We start from the raw sequence: 18,850 nt of genomic DNA on the forward strand, positions 1-18,850 counted from the left end.
ATTTTAAGAAAGAAAATAATGTACCTGCTGAGAGTGTGTTGACCGTCTGTGTAGTTGGATAGCTGAGCTCCAGAAAATCAGTGACACTAATGAGCCATCTTTTTTTTAGAGTGTAGTTTATCTTAGTAATAATAAAGTAATTATAAATTATATAATAAACTAAAATATATTTAATGATATGGATTATAAATTCAATGTCTCTGTTACTTGCTTACTAGAGAAGAGGATTATCCTTAGCCAGACCTACTCACACTTGATCAAAAAAGAAGAGAAAAGAACATGTTTGTTTTAAAACCAGATACAATTTTAAAGATATATTTCTATTTACATTTGAGAATGAAACAAATGGACCTGTTGAGAGTGTGTTGGTTGTCTGTAGTTGGATCATTAGACTCCCGAAACTAAGTAATGAAGTGCTTTGACAGTTACATATTTGAAAATCAACAGGGTAGGAATAATATTCTCTACAAAATAGAAATAGAATAGAATAGAAATAACCATTTTCAGAATTAAAAGGGTTCTTCGGGATGCTATGGTTCTAAATAGGATTTGTAAAGAACCTTTAAAGACCCAACTTTACATTGAAATTTTATGAATTAAATGCTTACATTTTGTTTTGTGATCTGTCTCTAAATGTTTGTATCTCATGGGATACTCTCACAGTTCACTGGAGCGAAAAGAGGAGGAGACATAGAATAAACAATCTTTAATAATAAAAAATAAAAATGGGAAGAACTTAAGGAGAACAGACAAGGAATTACGTTTAACAGCAGAGGAGGAAGCTCTGAACAGAATGATCCTTAAATGTACATCTCAAACAGGGAAAAACTAGACACACCTGGAATCAAATAGAACAAACAGGGAACAGGAACATGAAGAACAAATATGGGCATAGGAAAACACAGGGGAAAACTAGATCAAAAGGTACATGGGACACGAGGGAAACATGAACAAAACACTCAGATCAAAAAAGACCAACCTTAGGTCCGTATTCCAGAGCGTTCAGGAACTGCAGTCATGTTGTAACAAGGATTGATAAACAAGCGTTCTGTTTTCAGTTAATTTATATTCCAAACTGGCATCAAATCATGTGGGATATAAAGATTAAAATCAATATTAAAAGTCGTAAAAAAAAAAAAAATAAAATAAAAAAATAATAATCTATTATTTGTGTCCCAATAAGATTGAAATTAGCAGTAAATAAATTTTCTGATGACTCTTTATGGTCTTAACATTTTTATGGTTAAGTAAATGCACTAAATGAATGTACTAAATTGATAGCTTTGTTGTCACACACACACACACACACACACAAACACACACACACACACACACACACACACACACACACACACACACACACACACACACACACACATATGCATGTGTATATATGTATAAATTAGATTGATGAAATAGAGTTTAATTTGGCTATGATTGTGTTTTTAACTTTGACAATTAAATCTGTCCATGTCTTTTTGGGCAGATTATCACGACAATCGTTTTCTTGTTGTTCTCCGTGGGCCATTTGTTGTGAAGACATTACAAAGGTCCTTCATGATTGCATTAATTAAAAGGATTGCCAAAAGAATCAAGTACCCCTAAAACTGCAGTCTAAAAAGTGATGGTTATATTGGATAAAGCTTTTGTCTGTTTTGGTAGGACAGATATGAAATCTTCTCCATTAGGCTTCACCTTCAAGATTTTTTGATCAGTTCTGGTAATGGCATCACATTAACATATCATCTCACAGTCAGCCGCACAGTTCCAGTATCATGTCAGTGTCACTGATCAGTATGTGACTGACGCACGTTCATCTCACATTAGAGTGGTCTTTAATACTTTTTGAACCTCCCTTCACACGCAAACAGCTTATAGGGTTGGGTGACATCCAGTAGCTGTGAGTTAATTAATTCCCACCAAATCTGATTAATGATAACTGACTCCAAAGGCATTAACTTGATCATGACTGAGCTGATGTGGATTGCTGCCCTCCAAATTGTTTTTTGAAGGGGATGCCGGGTATCCTATTTTTCTTTAAATTAAAACCCAATTTTCAGGCACTGTCTGATAATTAGCAATGACACCCACCTGACAGATGCCTTGTCCTTTGGCATCCAAGCTTCTGTGAGCCAGGATATTTGACTCACAAGAGGAGGTATGGCAGAGAGTAGCGGCACACTCCCATTAATCCACCTACACCACTGCTCCGTCACCCAGTGATCGATTGACACCTGCTTGCAGCCAAGCAACTCATGGTGACTATTTACATGAGAATACCATTAATAATAGTGTTTCTGCTTCATTTAAGCATTTAATAAATGATTTGCATTGTTCTCCTTTTTTTTCATGCACATGAGAATATACGAAGCAAATGAAACAAACACATTTGCCATATTCACCACGCTAAAGACATTACAATTTTGAAGCAATTATATTTTCAATTAGTTAAAATGTTTACTGCAGCACCATCTTTGACCTTTCTAGCTAATTTTACAAATTTTCCACAAAAGAAAAGTTCATTTTGTTGTTGTACTTAATGGTAAACTGATTATGCTAACAGCAGTTTCATTATTATGGAATTTATAAATTATGAATGTCACAAAAGAAGTGTGTTTTTGGTTGCCAGGGCAAGACAACCCTGCACAGATTACCAAAAGAGAAACAGCATTAAGGGACCAGTGGATGGAGTTTATTTTTACAGAGCATCAACGGAGTTGTGCAAGTGTTTGTTCCCTGCATTTCGAAGATGCTTGTTTTACAAACAAGGCCCAGTTTGACGACGTTTGCGTATTGTTTATTTCTTAACGATGATGCAATCCCAACGAAAAAGGGTCACGATCGTGTGTTGGAACCGCAGGCGGTGAGTAAAACTGCTTAAAATATCTCTGCCTCCTTGTTTGTGCGTCCCCTCCCATGCCAGAGACCCGGGTTCGAGCCCCGCTTGGATTGAGTCGTTGCTGCTGCTGCTCTCGTTCAGTTTCAGCTTCTGGATCTGATTCTGGATCATAAATATACGCTGAGTCAAGCATTTCACCCCTCCTTTAAGGCACAATTACCAAACAAACAAACAATAAATAAATATATATATATATATATATATATATATATATATATATATATATATATATTAATAGGGGCGAGTAAATAATGTGGGCGAACTATCCCTTTGATATAAAAAGTAATAGTGTAGTTAAAAGTAATTAAAGGTCTAAGAGTCTAACCAAAACAGTCTTGAATGCAAGTTAAATGAACCCTGTTTAAATGTACTTAAGTATTTAATAGTATATCTTTTTTTTTCCCTTAGATTTTGAAATAGACTGATGAAATCAAGTGACAGAGTCATTAAAGTAGTTTGATACACAAAGTTTGTTACGCAACATGTGTAATAACAGTTTTGTCAATCTCCAGACTGTACCAGGCTATAAATCTCTCTCTCTCTCTCTCTCTCTCTCTCTCTCTCTCTCTCTCTCTCTCTCTCTCTCACACACACACACACACACACACACACACACACACACACACACACCCACACACACAAATAATAATAATAATAATAATAATAATAAATAAATAAATAAATAAATAAATAAATAAATAAATAAATAAATAAATAAATAAATAATAATTCAAAAGAAAAACACCAAAGGCTCCTCCTTTGGAGAATAAATAATTTGTAACATAGTTAATAAAATAGAAAACCCAGATACAAAAGTTCAAAATGCATTCAAAATCCTTCTGACTCACTATTGCAATCTAATAGTAATCTTGCACACTAAATAGAATAGTTGAATATGCAAATGTGCATGCATAATTTAACTATGCTAAAAAACGATGCAGTTTTTCTGCAAAGACACCAGGCAAGCACAGAGTAGAGATAGAACATGGAAAAATGGGATTGGGATGAGGCTGAACGAAATCATTGTAGAGCTGGAATAGACTTCAGACAAAGGAATTACATAACTAGAATTCCTCCATAAAGTAGCCTCAGTGATTAGACAACATTACAGCAAAAAATAAACTGAAGAAGCTTCTGCTTCTTAGAGAAAATTGCAATATTTTTACCCGACACTGCTTTACTATTGGAAGCTTTAGCTTAACATCGCCAAAGTACAAGGGAATGCCACAGGGTTTCGATCTCGTTTGAGATCTGGGCTGTGTACTGACAGGCTGTCGGTTCAAACCCTGCAAGATGTAACTCATGAACAGAGAGCACTGTGACCTTGAGCAATACACTTATCACCAGATTACTCTGGAGGATTGACCCAGTAATACAAGTACTGTGAGTTGCTAATGGGCAAAAGCAACACAAGCTTATTGGAGAAAAATGCCCGAGGTGACATTTCTGCAATTATATCAAGTTACTTCCTGGAAGAAACTTTTAAATGGACCAATCCAGTGAGTGGAGCTAAAAGACAATCAAATTTTATCTGAAACAGATACACGTTAATTTCACAATGTTTTACTGGTTATTGTACATGTCGCAGCTGTTCAGAAAATAAATGTCCAGTGAGTGGAACTAAAAGGTTAATCGCAAAGGCAATGATGTACCAGGTGAGCTACTGAGCAAGTTTACTCCATCAGAAAAGCTAAAACTATGGAGCTGGTTACAATATGCATATATCAAAATGTATTAATTCATCATTGATGCACTGAAGTAAACATTTTTTTAGGTTATGAAAAAAGGAATTGCCTTTGTTATCATTATTTATGTGAATAGATGTTGGTGTTTTACCGTCTCTAGCTTTATGATTCAGTGATTCAGTGAACATATGTAGAGACACATTTTTTCCAGTGAGCCTATGTTAGCTAAAAGTGTTAAATAACATCTAACTAGCTACTGTAGAAAGTCTTGACCTTTACTTAAATCCTACAATATAACATGAAGTTTTACCTAAAGTCAGCTTAAATGCACTTGTGATATATCCATGAAGGACACATTCCTCATTAAACATCCTTGATTGGTCTTGAAAAAAGAACATTATTACCAAGCAGTCAATGGATCTACCCAAACTAAAACCCTTACATTATAACAGTCCAGCTGAAGTCCTGCTGAACCCTCAACCTTTAGCCGAACTGCCAGCTAGGAATTTGGTCCAATGTCCAACAAGGATGTGAATACAGGACTATGTCCTATTTGAGTAAATCACATTAAACGAGCTGCAGAGTAGGATAGCTTCAGCGGGTTGGCGCGTTAACATGTGATACAAATATACTGCAGAACCACAGTGGGACGGGAGGACAGGAAAACACCATTTGTGCCAATTTACCGCTAAATGAGCACAAAAGGGATACAAGGTCTTCACGTAGCGTCTCCACTCGATAAGGTACAGCAGAGAGGAGAGCACACACAAATATGAGCACTTTCCCCTTTGGTTTAAATAGAAAGTGCTACATCACTTGGAGGCCATTTCTATTTTGAAAGTTGCATACTACAAGGTCTGCTAATTATGATGATTAATTCACACAAAGCATGAGTAACATCCTCAAGAGGGTTTAGGCGCGTGTGTGTGTGCGACTGAACATGTAATTCAGGCACTGCAGTGATATGCATCACCGTGGCCTGCTTTCACAACACCTGAGACTACTTGTGAATTTCCCTGATCTCAGCTGTTCAAACTTATTTTAGGCTTTGTCGTAGTCATGACGCAGCTACAGTCTCCTGGACTACAAGCAAAAATGAGCCTGAACGCTTTTTGAAAACTTTATACAAGAGGTAAATACAAGCTAATTTACAGAAAAAACAAGCTTCTGCTCTATTGGACATCTGACTAAATAGAGAATTGATCCGATGCAAATATTTCTGAACCATAACAGTCGATTCCAGTGTGGTTGTGTAGAAAATCAATGAAAACTCTTCAAACTTAACTCTTGAATGAAGAGCTCAGGGGCTTAAAACATTAGAGAACTACCTTGGCAAACTAAAAACGCTTCTGCGTAGCGTGAAATTATGTGGGCCCCTTACGGTGTACCTGTCAGAAGTTATTGCAGTCACAGCAATGCCACTGACCACAGGGTCTATTCACTGTTTGTTTTAATTACATCCTCCATATGACAAGGGCAGCTGTCAGAAGGCTGGCAATGTGCAGATCATTAGTTATGGCTTAATCTGTGGATTTGCCATTGCAGTTTGCCGTAAAGCTTGCCAACAGTATTTCGTCACCAGCTGTGACGTGCCTCAAAGCACCTTTGCATACTATTAGTCGGAACGGACCCAGAAAGCTGCAAATAAAACCCACTGGTTCATGAGAAGAGTAGAAAAGGGCTTGGATAATTGAGTTATGATCTTAAACTAACCTTTATTGTGTCCTTGCGCTTTAATTACCTGAGGAAATGTTGAATGTAACCGCTCTCTCGGTTTCGCAAAAGGAGACTCAAGTGCTGATAGCTTTCTTCCTTTCCAGGGGATTTCTACACAATCATTATCGGATGACATTGTCCTCTTGCCAAAGGCAGAGTTTTTATTTTTTATTTTTTATGGAGGTGTATTAAGAGTGTTCTCCTCTTCTGCAAATGAGAGAAACATTTTCGAGACGCTAATTATCAGCCCTCTAGACACTGGCATTGTTTACTGCACAGTTTGGGGGAACCAGCGTTAATCTTGTTAATGAAACTACTGACGAAAATGCGACTCGATGAAGGCTTTTTTTTTTTTTGTTATTTATTATGCCAACTATAATGAAGACAAGATGCAAAATGTAGCATTACCAAAAGTAAACAGTTTTAATTAAAACCATAATGTTGACAAAAATATGAGAAAAGAAACACTGTGAGTAACAATGAAGTGAATATTATTCAGTGTGTTCGGAAGAAAAAGGCCAGAAAAAAAAGAAAAGAAAAAAAAAATAGCTGGTTTCAAAAACTAAAATCACACTTTTATGTAAAGAGATGACTTGCTCAAGCTGAAAGACCTGCTTTGCAGGTTAATTAGGTACTACAGATAATGAATTGAATTAACAATAGCAATAATTAGTATCTACTAAATAATAGATATCTTTTCAGAAATTTTGTATGTCTGTATGGTTTCTGAGTAACATACACATATTTTCCTGAATTAAAATGTAGCTAAAATCTGGTCTTTTAAAATGGAACACCCTCATGATTTTGTACACTGTCATTTCAAATGTTATTTTCATTGATAAAAATTGCATGCCTTTTCAAAACGGGACTAATATTTACTAAATTAATACAATTCTCAAACATATAAAAATATTAAAATAACAAAATGTATGAAAAAAAAGAAAAAGCTATAACAAAGTGACTAAATAATAAATAAAAAAAATAAAATAAACCGTTTTATAACTTAACAATGGTGGGAAATTTTAGATTACTGGAAAACTGCTGTACTGTAGATGTATTGCGCTGAAAAAAAGTAAGATGATGATGAAGATGATGATGATGATAATGGTGGGATTAATATAACTTTTTTTTTAAATGGTTAATGCACATATTAAAAAATATGAGCACTTTTAACTACTGACAACGACAACAACAACAACAGTATTAATAATACAAATGCAGATAATTTATAAAGCACTTTTCTTGAACCCCCATTGTTTACAAAGAAACTCAAAATATTAAATATATTTGAAGAGTGCACAGCACTTTTTTGTCACTTTAAATACAAAATTCTTATGAAGAGAACAGGGTGTGGAATTGGGAAAGATTACAGTCCACACTCAAACCTGTGCCACCCAAATGAGCACCAAAGCTCAGCATGTCTACTACGTTTGCTTACTTGTAAGCACAAGAAAACGTCTATTTTCTTCCAAGGAAATGTGAACATTGTGGAACTGTAGTCAATTAGAGTAGTTGTGCAGAAAATCAATTATACAAAAAATTCCCAAATACATAATTTGAGGCGACAAAGCAAAACATCAGATTCATATCAGCAGTGTTACGCAATGCTGGCTGATTTGTTTTGAAAGAGGACTGTAGCAGTAGGTCACACTACACAGCCAATGACCCTCTGGACCTGTTCCATCTTCTCATCAGCTCTGTCTGGGTCACGGTGGATAATGTCACTTCTCATTTGGAAGATGACATAGTTCAATGGGACCATTGTCCAGGCAAGTAGAGACTCTTGAACTGATGTTTGCCACGGTGGGTAATCTCTCCAGGGATAGGTATTTGCACTGGAAGAAACGATGGCCTAGACAAAAGCGGTTCTTATGAAAAGGTGAGTAGTTTATGAAGGCCATATTTTCATGATCGAGTGGGTCTAAATGTTATCTAAAGGGCTAGTTTGACCTTTACATAGTATGCAGCCATTGAACATGAGAGAGACGAGACATGCTCAGCACTTCTTTCTTGTGCTTGAAATAGCCAAGTAAAGTAAGACTAGCTACAGTTAACATGTTGTATTGGTTTATGAAGAACACAAATTATTCATACAACTATTTTATAATAAAGGGATTTAGTATAATAGTTTAATGCCATTATATATATTTGTATATTCGTATGTGTATATATATATATATATATATATATATATATATATATATATATATATATATATATATATATTGTGACGATGTCGTCAGGAAATAAGTAAATGTTTATTAATCCTAGTTATTAGTCATTTTTCATTTATAAAATGATTTGAGTTCATTATTCATGGGAATCGAAGTGACGTGTATCTAGTATGTGAATCTGCGGTCGTCATAGGATAACGATGCAGATGGTGAAGTCTTGGGGGACGGCCCAGTTACCTTTATCTGGATGACGTGCGCTGCTCAAAGAATTTGAAGCGGCTGGCGGAAGTCAAGCCAGTGAGTGCACCTCGCGGAGCTCCGTTCGAAGACTCGCGATTTATTGTTTTATCTGAGGCAAAAGTGTATAATCTGCATCCTAATCAATCGCGCTCTGGACCATTAAAAGGAAATCATGGTATCCTCGTCATTGTGTTACAAGCGGATGGTCGTTTAGACGCTGCAGGGCTAACAGTACGAGTGAGCAGTTCTAAAACCTGGGCGGAATTGACGGATTGGGAGCCTCCAGCCTGTATACTAACTTCTGGGAAGTTCCAGCAAAACGTGGACCAGACTATTAAAAGTAAACGGAGTCGTGAGTACACTACTAGGCCAGTTCTGATGACTGTTTTCAAGTGACTTGACTGTTGACTGTTTTTTCATCATGGAGAAATGTATTTATATATGTTCTCCTTTATTGATGATGGGTACTATATGTATTAAATTGTTGTAATTATTACTGATTTTGTGACTTTATTACTGATTTTGTGACTTGGAATAATTTTGTTTCTTTTTTGTAGTTTTGTGGTGGGTAAATTTGTGAACTATTTTTTGTTGTGGTTGTTTTTTCTTTTTCAAACCAAAAAGTCATTTTTGAGACACTTGAAACGGTGTTGATGTTGTTAATATACATATTTGAATGAATTCTAGTTGTTTGTCATATTGATTGTAGTAGTGGTCTATTTAAGAGAGTTTCTTTTGGGTATTATTGCATTGCCATTTTTTTTCTCATATAAGTGAGGGGTTTTGTGAAGGACAAACCAGACTGCACAAGACCTTTGAACGTTTTCGTAAACTGAACTAAATTAATGACAGAAATTCTGTCTGGCACCCCAGCATAAAAGAAAACAACCTAAAACAAAGAGAGTGTGAAAACGTTACATAAAAATGGCACCCCAGATGGGACCTAAATATTAAACACTTGTGAGAAGAAAAATGCACTCTCATCAGACCCTTTTCATTTCAATGACTAAAAACAACCCCTAATTCTTCAAGCAAAATGGCTGCATCTCCAAGTAGGTCTTGCCATGAAATGGAGGGAGATCGAAACCAAACCCTAAACAAGACTTTTAAAGAGGATCTTATGGATGTTATGGCTTTAGATCAAGATGGAATTCAATCCTTTCCTCCTAGTACCCTCCCTAACAGTACTTTGGAAGGTTTTCAGGCCATTTCATCTCAACGCACTCTGCTAGATATGGACTTAACAGGAAGTTTTGATCTCAGACCCCCAATATCATCTTCATCTCAACCCTCATTAGGATTAACTGGATTTATGGACACTCTGACTCTTCCACAATTGAGTGAAATGACCAGAACACAGTATCAGAGTCTAAAAGACACCTTGTTTACTGAAGTTGAAGAGCTGAAAAACACTATGGATACTCTCACCTTGCATGTTGATGCTGCATCTGTGAAACAAACTACAGAAATAAAACAGCTTATGAGTAATCAGTTTGAGTATTTCAGGAAAGAGTTTAATAATATGCTGCATTGGCAACTAAAGAATCATCATGCAGAGGTATTGAAGGATTTTAATACCGTAATGGAACCAATGGCTAATACTCTGGATCTCATACAAAAGACTACTGATCAATATACTCAACAAATGAATACCTTTCTTGCTCAGACAAGTTCAAATAGTAATTTACAGAAGGAACTCCACCAGTGTACACAACATTTTCATAAATTAGCTAAAGACATTGAAGCTCTCAAGTCATCACAGCAGAGTTCAGTGAAAGCCAATGTTTCTTCTACCATTACGTCACCTTCTGTTTCGACTGTTGTGGAAATGCCGGTGGTGAGTACCAGATTACAGCGACTCCATTCAACATTTCAAAGTGGTCTGGGTGACTCCGAACCTAATTCCACAAGTGAAGTGGTTACCACTGTTGAAGGTAGAGGACGTCTTTTGAGTAGACAGCCCGTGAAAATCCAGTTCCCATGCTTTGGCCGACTAGAAGACTGTGATGATCCATTGATCTTTCTGGAGAAATGTTATGATTTCATGGCTCTTCACCCTCTTTCTGATGAAGAAGTAATAGCAACCCTTAGGAATGTGCTCCATGGCACCGCTAGAGACTGGTGGGATGTTGCTCGACTTGAGACAAACACTTGGCAGGAGTTTGAAGCAAAGTTTCTTGCTGCCTTCTTGTCAGAAGATTATGAGGATGAGTTAGCGGAGAGAGTAAGAACACGTGTACAGCAGGAAGGTGAGAGCATACGAGATTTTGCTTACATGTACCGAGCTCTGTGCAAACGATGGAAGCCACAAATTGAAGAGGATGAAGTTATTAAGTTAATCTTGAAGAACATCAATCCTCAGATGGCAAGTCAACTTCGAAGTAATGGAGTCACTTCTGTGGATGGTTTAGTCCGTCTTGGACAACAGTTGGAAAAAGACAAAGAAAATCAATTACAGTATGAACAACAGAAAAAACCTTGGAAACACAGAATAAATAGTCCTGCTCAAAGTCAGTTGGCTAACCCAGTACCAGCTTCAGCATCACAGGACTCCTCTAAATCTCCCTTCTGTTGGCGGTGTAAGGGCCCTCATGCTCCAAATTCTTGTCCTCAGGGTGGGCCTGTTAAGAACAAAAACTATAAAGGTCAGCAAGGTCCAAATCCTGTTAAAGGTAACCATGATAATCATCCAACTGTTAGCACTGTCACTCACTTAGAGTCTGTATACTCACCTACTCATCCTTTCTCAACCTCTTTACCTCAGCAGATGATTGTTCCTGTAAATATTGATTCTTGGCAAGGCCAAGCTTTGGTTGACACAGGATCTTCATATACACTGTTAAATGAAAAATTGTGGGTAACCATGGGCTATCACACTCAACAGCTAAGACCATGGACTGAGGGTCCCATTTATTTGGCTGATGGAGGAGCCCGGCAACCATTAGGATGGGGTGAAGTTCAAATTGCAGTACAAACATTAACTGTTCCCTTACCAGTGGTTGTCCTAGCCCCACAGATGCTTGCCTTTCCTGTTGTGTTGGGCTTAGACTATCTGTTTTTCAGTGGCCTGCAAATGGACATCCGGAACAATGTCTATTGGTTTCATCCTGATAAAAAATATTATTTTCAGAAAAATGAAGCTCACTTCCATGAATGGCATAATTCTTCCCCTCTTGCTCTTTTTTCTGCGCTTCCCCCTGGTACCTCAAAGGAAGAACTAAACCTTCTGTATGTAGCGTGCCAAAACACCTGCCTAGATGAAAGAGGAAAGGAACGTTTTCTGATTCAACTCAAACAGAATTCTGATGTCTGCACAGATGTTTTGGGGAAAACAAGTGTTTTGACACACAGAGTTTATGTTAACCAAGATGTTCCTATAAGACAAAAGCCTTATCGTGTTTCTCCTACGAAACAGAAGGTCATCAAACAGCTGATTGATGAGATGTTAGCTGCTGATGTGATCGAGCCTTCCTCCTCAGCATGGTCTTCTCCAGTGGTATTGATTCCCAAGAAAACGGGTGGTTATCGTTTCTGCGTAGACTATCGGAAGATAAATTCAGTCTCTCAATCAGATGCCTATCCACTGCCTACAATCCAGGAAATTCTTGAGTCCTTGAGTGGTGCTGTTGTTTTTTCCACCTTGGACCTCAACAGTGGATATTGGCAGGTTCAAATGGAAGAGGACAGTCAAGATAAAACTGCCTTCATTTGCAGTCAGGGGCTATTTAATTTTAAGGTCATGGCTTTTGGTCTTAAAAATGCACCAGCGACCTTCCAGCGATTGATGGAGAGAGTCCTGGGAGAGCTACAGCGTAAGAACTGTTTTGTCTATTTGGACGATATAATCATCTACTCTTCATCAATAGAACAGCACTTTCATGACATCCAGGCTGTGTTGGATAAATTAAAAGAGGCTAACCTGACTGTTAATATGAAGAAAACGCATTTCTTCGGTACTTCTCTGAAGTTTCTTGGACACATTGTGACTGCTACAGGAATTAAGGCAGATCCAGAGAAAACTAGAGCAGTCCAAGATTTTCCTGTGCCAAAGAACATAAAGGAAGTCCAGAGATTTTTAGGCATGGCTGGTTGGTATCATAGGTTTGTACCACACTTTTCTCAAGTGGCTGAACCCCTGAATGCCTTAAAAAGGAAAGGTGTCAAATTCCTTTGGACTTCACAATGTCAAACTTCCTTCCAAGCTCTGAAACAGCTCCTTGTGTCTCCACCGGTGTTGGGACATCCTAATTTGAATTTACCCTTTGTCATCTACACTGATGCAAGTGAGGTTGGCTTAGGAGCTGTTCTTGTGCAGCAAACAGGACTGGGCACTGAGGAGGTCCTGGCATTTGCCAGCCGTACTTTAAACCCGGCAGAAAGAAATTACACGACCACCGAGCAAGAATGTTTGGCAGTCGTGTGGGCCCTCGAAAAATGGAGGTACTACTTGGAAGGAAAATTCTTCATAGTCGTTACTGATCACTCCTCCTTGATGTGGGTCTTCAAAACACAGAAACCTAACACTCGTTTAATTCGGTGGGCTCTTCGACTCCAGGAATTCAACTTCACAGTGGAGCATAGGAAGGGGAAGTATAATACGGTTCCTGATGCTTTGTCTCGAGCTCCTGTTGACATTAATGAACCAGGCTTTCTGACTTGTTCCACTGCTGTATCTTTGAAGTTAGAAGTGAAATCCGAAAAAGAAGATCTGCCAATCTCTGACCATGACATCTGGAAGGCACAGCAGATGGATACTGACATTCACCATCTGTACGAACAAATAGTAGAATCAGGAGAAATCACTGTCAATTCCTCTACCAAATTTTCCATATTAGAGGATAAAGTCTACAGAGTTGTCCAGTTTCCACACAAAATTGTGTACCAAGTTTACATACCAAAACCTCTCCGATCTCAATTACTCCAGTTTCTTCATGAAGACCCTCTTGCTGGTCATCTTGGCAGATTCAAAACATTCAAAAGGTTGCAAGCTTTGATGTACTGGCCTAACTTGAACCAAGATGTCAAAGAGTTTGTACAAAACTGTACTATTTGTCAACGTTACAAGCCTGAATGTCGTCGAATTTCAGGTCTCTTGCAACAAACCATTGTACAACGTCCATGGGAAATGCTAGGAGTGGATTTGATGGGGCCATTCCCCAGGAGCTCCTCTGGGAATGTTTTTCTGATAGTTTTTGTGGACTATTATTCTCGTTGGATTGAGCTTTTTAGTCTGCGCAAGGCCACAGCTGAAATCGTCTCCCAGATACTCATCAGAGAAATACTTACCCGATGGGGAATCCCAGATTACATCTTGTCTGATCAAGGATCACAGTTTGTCTCCTCCGTGTTCCAGGAGCTCTGTAAAAAATGGAACATTGGACGCAAAATGACAACTGCCTACCATCCACAGACTAACCTCACTGAAAGAGTGAACCGTACGCTCAAAACGATGGTGGCCTCGTATGTCAGTGACAATCATAAACATTGGGATAAGCTCCTACCAGAGTTCAGATTTGCTCTTAATTCTGCTGTCCATGAGTCCACAGGAGTAACACCGGCAGAGTTGAACATCAATCGCTCGCTCCGTGGTCCCATGGATGTCCTATTGCAACCACGAGATGTGTCACCTGATGATTCTTTCTATGACAAATTGACAGAATTAAATCAAATGAAGGAGTATGTTGAGAAGAAACTACATTCAGCTCGTCAACGTCAAAAACGTAACTATGACAAAAATCGGAGAGAAGTGGTGTTTGAGGAAAAGGACAGAGTCTGGATGCGCACTCACCCTTATTCCAAGGCAATTAAGTTTTTTTCAGCAAAAATTGCTCCAAAATGGCAAGGGCCCTACAGGATAGTCCAGAAATTAGGTCCTTTGAACTATGAAATTGTCCTGGAGGACACTGGAGAAGACTTAAGAGTGGTACACGTCTCTAGGATTAAACCTTGCTTCCCCTCTGCACAGGAACTTGAAGCACAACAACAACGTAGATTACTGGAAATCTTTAATGAGGACAGTGATGGAGAGGAGTTTCTTGGATTTACTGAGAAAAATATTGAAGACATCTGATTTGATGCCTTACCCTAATGGCCGGCTTTTCTTAAAGAGGGGGGAGTGTGACGATGTCGTCAGGAAATAAGTAAATGTTTATTAATCCTAGTTATTAGTCATTTTTCATTTATAAAATGATTTGAGTTCATTATTCATGGGAATCGAAGTGACGTGTATCTAGTATGTGAATCTGCGGTCGTCATAGGATAACGATGCAGATGGTGAAGTCTTGGGGGACGGCCCAGTTACCTTTATCTGGATGACGTGCGCTGCTCAAAGAATTTGAAGCGGCTGGCGGAAGTCAAGCCAGTGAGTGCACCTCGCGGAGCTCCGTTCGAAGACTCGCGATTTATTGTTTTATCTGAGGCAAAAGTGTATAATCTGCATCCTAATCAATCGCGCTCTGGACCATTAAAAGGAAATCATGGTATCCTCGTCATTGTGTTACAAGCGGATGGTCGTTTAGACGCTGCAGGGCTAACAGTACGAGTGAGCAGTTCTAAAACCTGGGCGGAATTGACGGATTGGGAGCCTCCAGCCTGTATACTAACTTCTGGGAAGTTCCAGCAAAACGTGGACCAGACTATTAAAAGTAAACGGAGTCGTGAGTACACTACTAGGCCAGTTCTGATGACTGTTTTCAAGTGACTTGACTGTTGACTGTTTTTTCATCATGGAGAAATGTATTTATATATGTTCTCCTTTATTGATGATGGGTACTATATGTATTAAATTGTTGTAATTATTACTGATTTTGTGACTTTATTACTGATTTTGTGACTTGGAATAATTTTGTTTCTTTTTTGTAGTTTTGTGGTGGGTAAATTTGTGAACTATTTTTTGTTGTGGTTGTTTTTTCTTTTTCAAACCAAAAAGTCATTTTTGAGACACTTGAAACGGTGTTGATGTTGTTAATATACATATTTGAATGAATTCTAGTTGTTTGTCATATTGATTGTAGTAGTGGTCTATTTAAGAGAGTTTCTTTTGGGTATTATTGCATTGCCATTTTTTTTCTCATATAAGTGAGGGGTTTTGTGAAGGACAAACCAGACTGCACAAGACCTTTGAACGTTTTCGTAAACTGAACTAAATTAATGACAGAAATTCTGTCTGGCACCCCAGCATAAAAGAAAACAACCTAAAACAAAGAGAGTGTGAAAACGTTACAATATAGAAACAACTGTAACAATCAGTCCACTGAAGGCGAGCATAGATGAACCCAAGTGCAGTTTATTTACAGCGGTGCATAATCCAGACATCCAAACAATAAACAAAGACTTGACTTGACAGAAACAGACTTGACGTGGCATGAACAGACTAGACTCACCAACAGCAGGTTACATACGTTAATACACGACCAGGCACAAGGACAAAAACCTGACTACTTATAGCAGACAAAGGAGGACACATGACATGAACAAACCAATGGGGAACAAGGCACATGACTAAAACAACCAATGAACTACCAGAACTGATAAATCACATGACAAGACAACCAATGAGAACATGACACATACACAAGACAGAGATACATGAGGGCAAGGGAAGCATGACACAAACAGCATGAAACAAACTACAAAATAAGAGACGAAAATGGTGAACAAGAAACAAAAGCCAAAACATGAAACAAAAGCCAAAACAGACGTTACATATCCCCCCCTATAAGGGCGGCTCCAGAAGCCCAAACAACAAGACACAAAAGGTTCAGGAAGGTGGTGGAGTGGAGACGGAACAGGGGGAGTGAAGGAGGGCCAGGCCCGTGAAAAGGGACAAGACCTGGGCCGTGGAGCAAAGACAGACCATGAAGCAGAGGGGGACCTGGGCCGTGGAGCAGATCCAGAGCAGACAGAGCATGGAGCCATGGCGGTGCAGACCTAGCGGGCAGCCATGGCGGTGCTGGCCTAGCGGGGTGGCCAGGCGGTACAGGCAGAGCTGGAAGCCATGGTGGAGCAGGGACATGGACGGCCTCCTTGGCCGTGGCAGGACAGGCAGGGAGTTCGTGGGCGGCCATCTCGGCCGTGGCAGGACAGGCAGGGAGTTCGTGGGCCGGGGACTCGGGCGTGGCGGCCATCTCGGCCGGGGGCTCGGGCGTGGCGGCCATCTCGGCCGGGGGCTCGGGCGTGGCGGCCTCAGGCGTGGCGGCCATCTCGGCCGGGGGCTCAGGCGTGGCGGCCATCTCGGCCGGGGGCTCGGGCGTGGCGGCGGCCATCTCGGCCGGGGACTCAGGCGTGGCGGCGGCCATCTCGGCCGGGGACTCAGGCGTGGCGGCGGCCATCTCGGCCGGGGACTCAGGCGTGGCGGCGGCCATCTCGGCCGGGGACTCAGGCGTGGCGGCGGCCATCTCGGCCGGGGACTCAGGCGTGGCGGGCATGACGTGAATCGGCTGTGGTTTGGCAGGCATGACAGGCGGGACATCACAATGCTCCGGTGTGGTAGGTACTGAAGGATAGCAGGGTCTCTCATCCGCAATCCCCACAGTAAATGAGGAACCACTCAACCGGAGTGCAAAGTCAATATAGCTAGTCAGAGTCCAGTGAGGTATGTGTCGTGGCATTAACAAAGAGATTTCCTTTGTGAGTCCAAAACGGAAAATGTCTTTGAGGGCCACATCATTGAAGTCCACTAAGTGGCACAAAGAACAGAAATCCTCCACATAATCCTCAATGGGACGAGTCCCCTGGCGTAGGCCAAGGAGGGCAACTGCTGGGTTCATGGTTCGGTCGTGTATTCTGTAACAATCAGTCCACTGAAGGCGAGCATAGATGAACCCAAGTGCAGTTTATTTACAGCGGTGCATAATCCAGACATCCAAACAATAAACAAAGACTTGACTTGACTTGACTTGACTTGACTTGACTTGACAGAAACAGACTTGACGTGGCATGAACAGACTAGACTCACCGACAGCAGGTTACATACGTTAATACACGACCAGGCACAAGGACAAAAACCTGACTACTTATAGCAGACAAAGGAGGACACATGACATGAACAAACCAATGGGGAACAAGGCACATGACTAAAACAACCAATGAACTACCAGAACTGATAAATCACATGACAAGACAACCAATGAGAACATGACACATACACAAGACAGAGATACATGAGGGCAAGGGAAGCATGACACAAACAGCATGAAACAAACTACAAAATAAGAGACATGAAAATGGTGAACAAGAAACAAAAGCCAAAACATGAAACAAAAGCCAAAACAGACGTTACAACAACATACAAACTTCATAATCTCGGGAAGAAGAAGGCGGGAACCGGCGTACATTCAAAATGTATTTATTTATTTATTTTTTATTTATTTATTAACATATCTTTATTGCGAGGATTAACCCCTTGAGATGAAACATCTCGTTTTCGAGGGGGTCCTCCAGTACATCAAAGCAAAATGAACCAAATCAGCAGAGCAAATATCACGGTCAAAATCAGCACAACAAAACACAACAACACACACACACACACACAGATTCCAGCTCACAATGCTCAACCCCACCCCACCAAGCACGTACCCCACAAGTGACAAAAAAACAACAACAAAAAAACAACCACATGACTAGCATTGCACAAGATCAAGGACTAAGAGGAACACAAACAAGAACATTGATGAGGATGATAATAATAATAATAATAATAATAATAATAATAATAAATAAATAAAAATAAGGACATAAAAATTAAAACTTTAATAATAAAATAAACACAAAACAGCTCGACAGCCCCTCGCAGACGACTGCCGCGCACAAACAAAGACCAAACACAAAATAAAACTCAGGCCTGGTCCTCTCTCTCGTCCTTCACTGTCAGGGCAAACAGAATGTTCCAGCCAAGTCCATGATGTTTCCACAGGGAAAGTGAATGGCTGTCTGATGAAATGTCAAGCAAAATCAAAAAAAAAAAAAAAAAAAAAAAAAAAAAAACGATTTTATTCTGGCATTTTATTGGCAGTTGCAACATATCTTTCTCTCTGTTAAATGTCCAATACACCCTCCTATTAAGACATGAGTTGAGTTGTGTAGTGTCCTCGCTTTAATTTGTTTAATTACTGAGCTTTACATACCCAGCCAGCAGT

The sequence above is a fragment of the Carassius gibelio genome, chromosome A14 (assembly GCF_023724105.1).
Source record: "Carassius gibelio isolate Cgi1373 ecotype wild population from Czech Republic chromosome A14, carGib1.2-hapl.c, whole genome shotgun sequence".
Classification (NCBI taxonomy): domain Eukaryota; kingdom Metazoa; phylum Chordata; class Actinopteri; order Cypriniformes; family Cyprinidae; genus Carassius; species Carassius gibelio.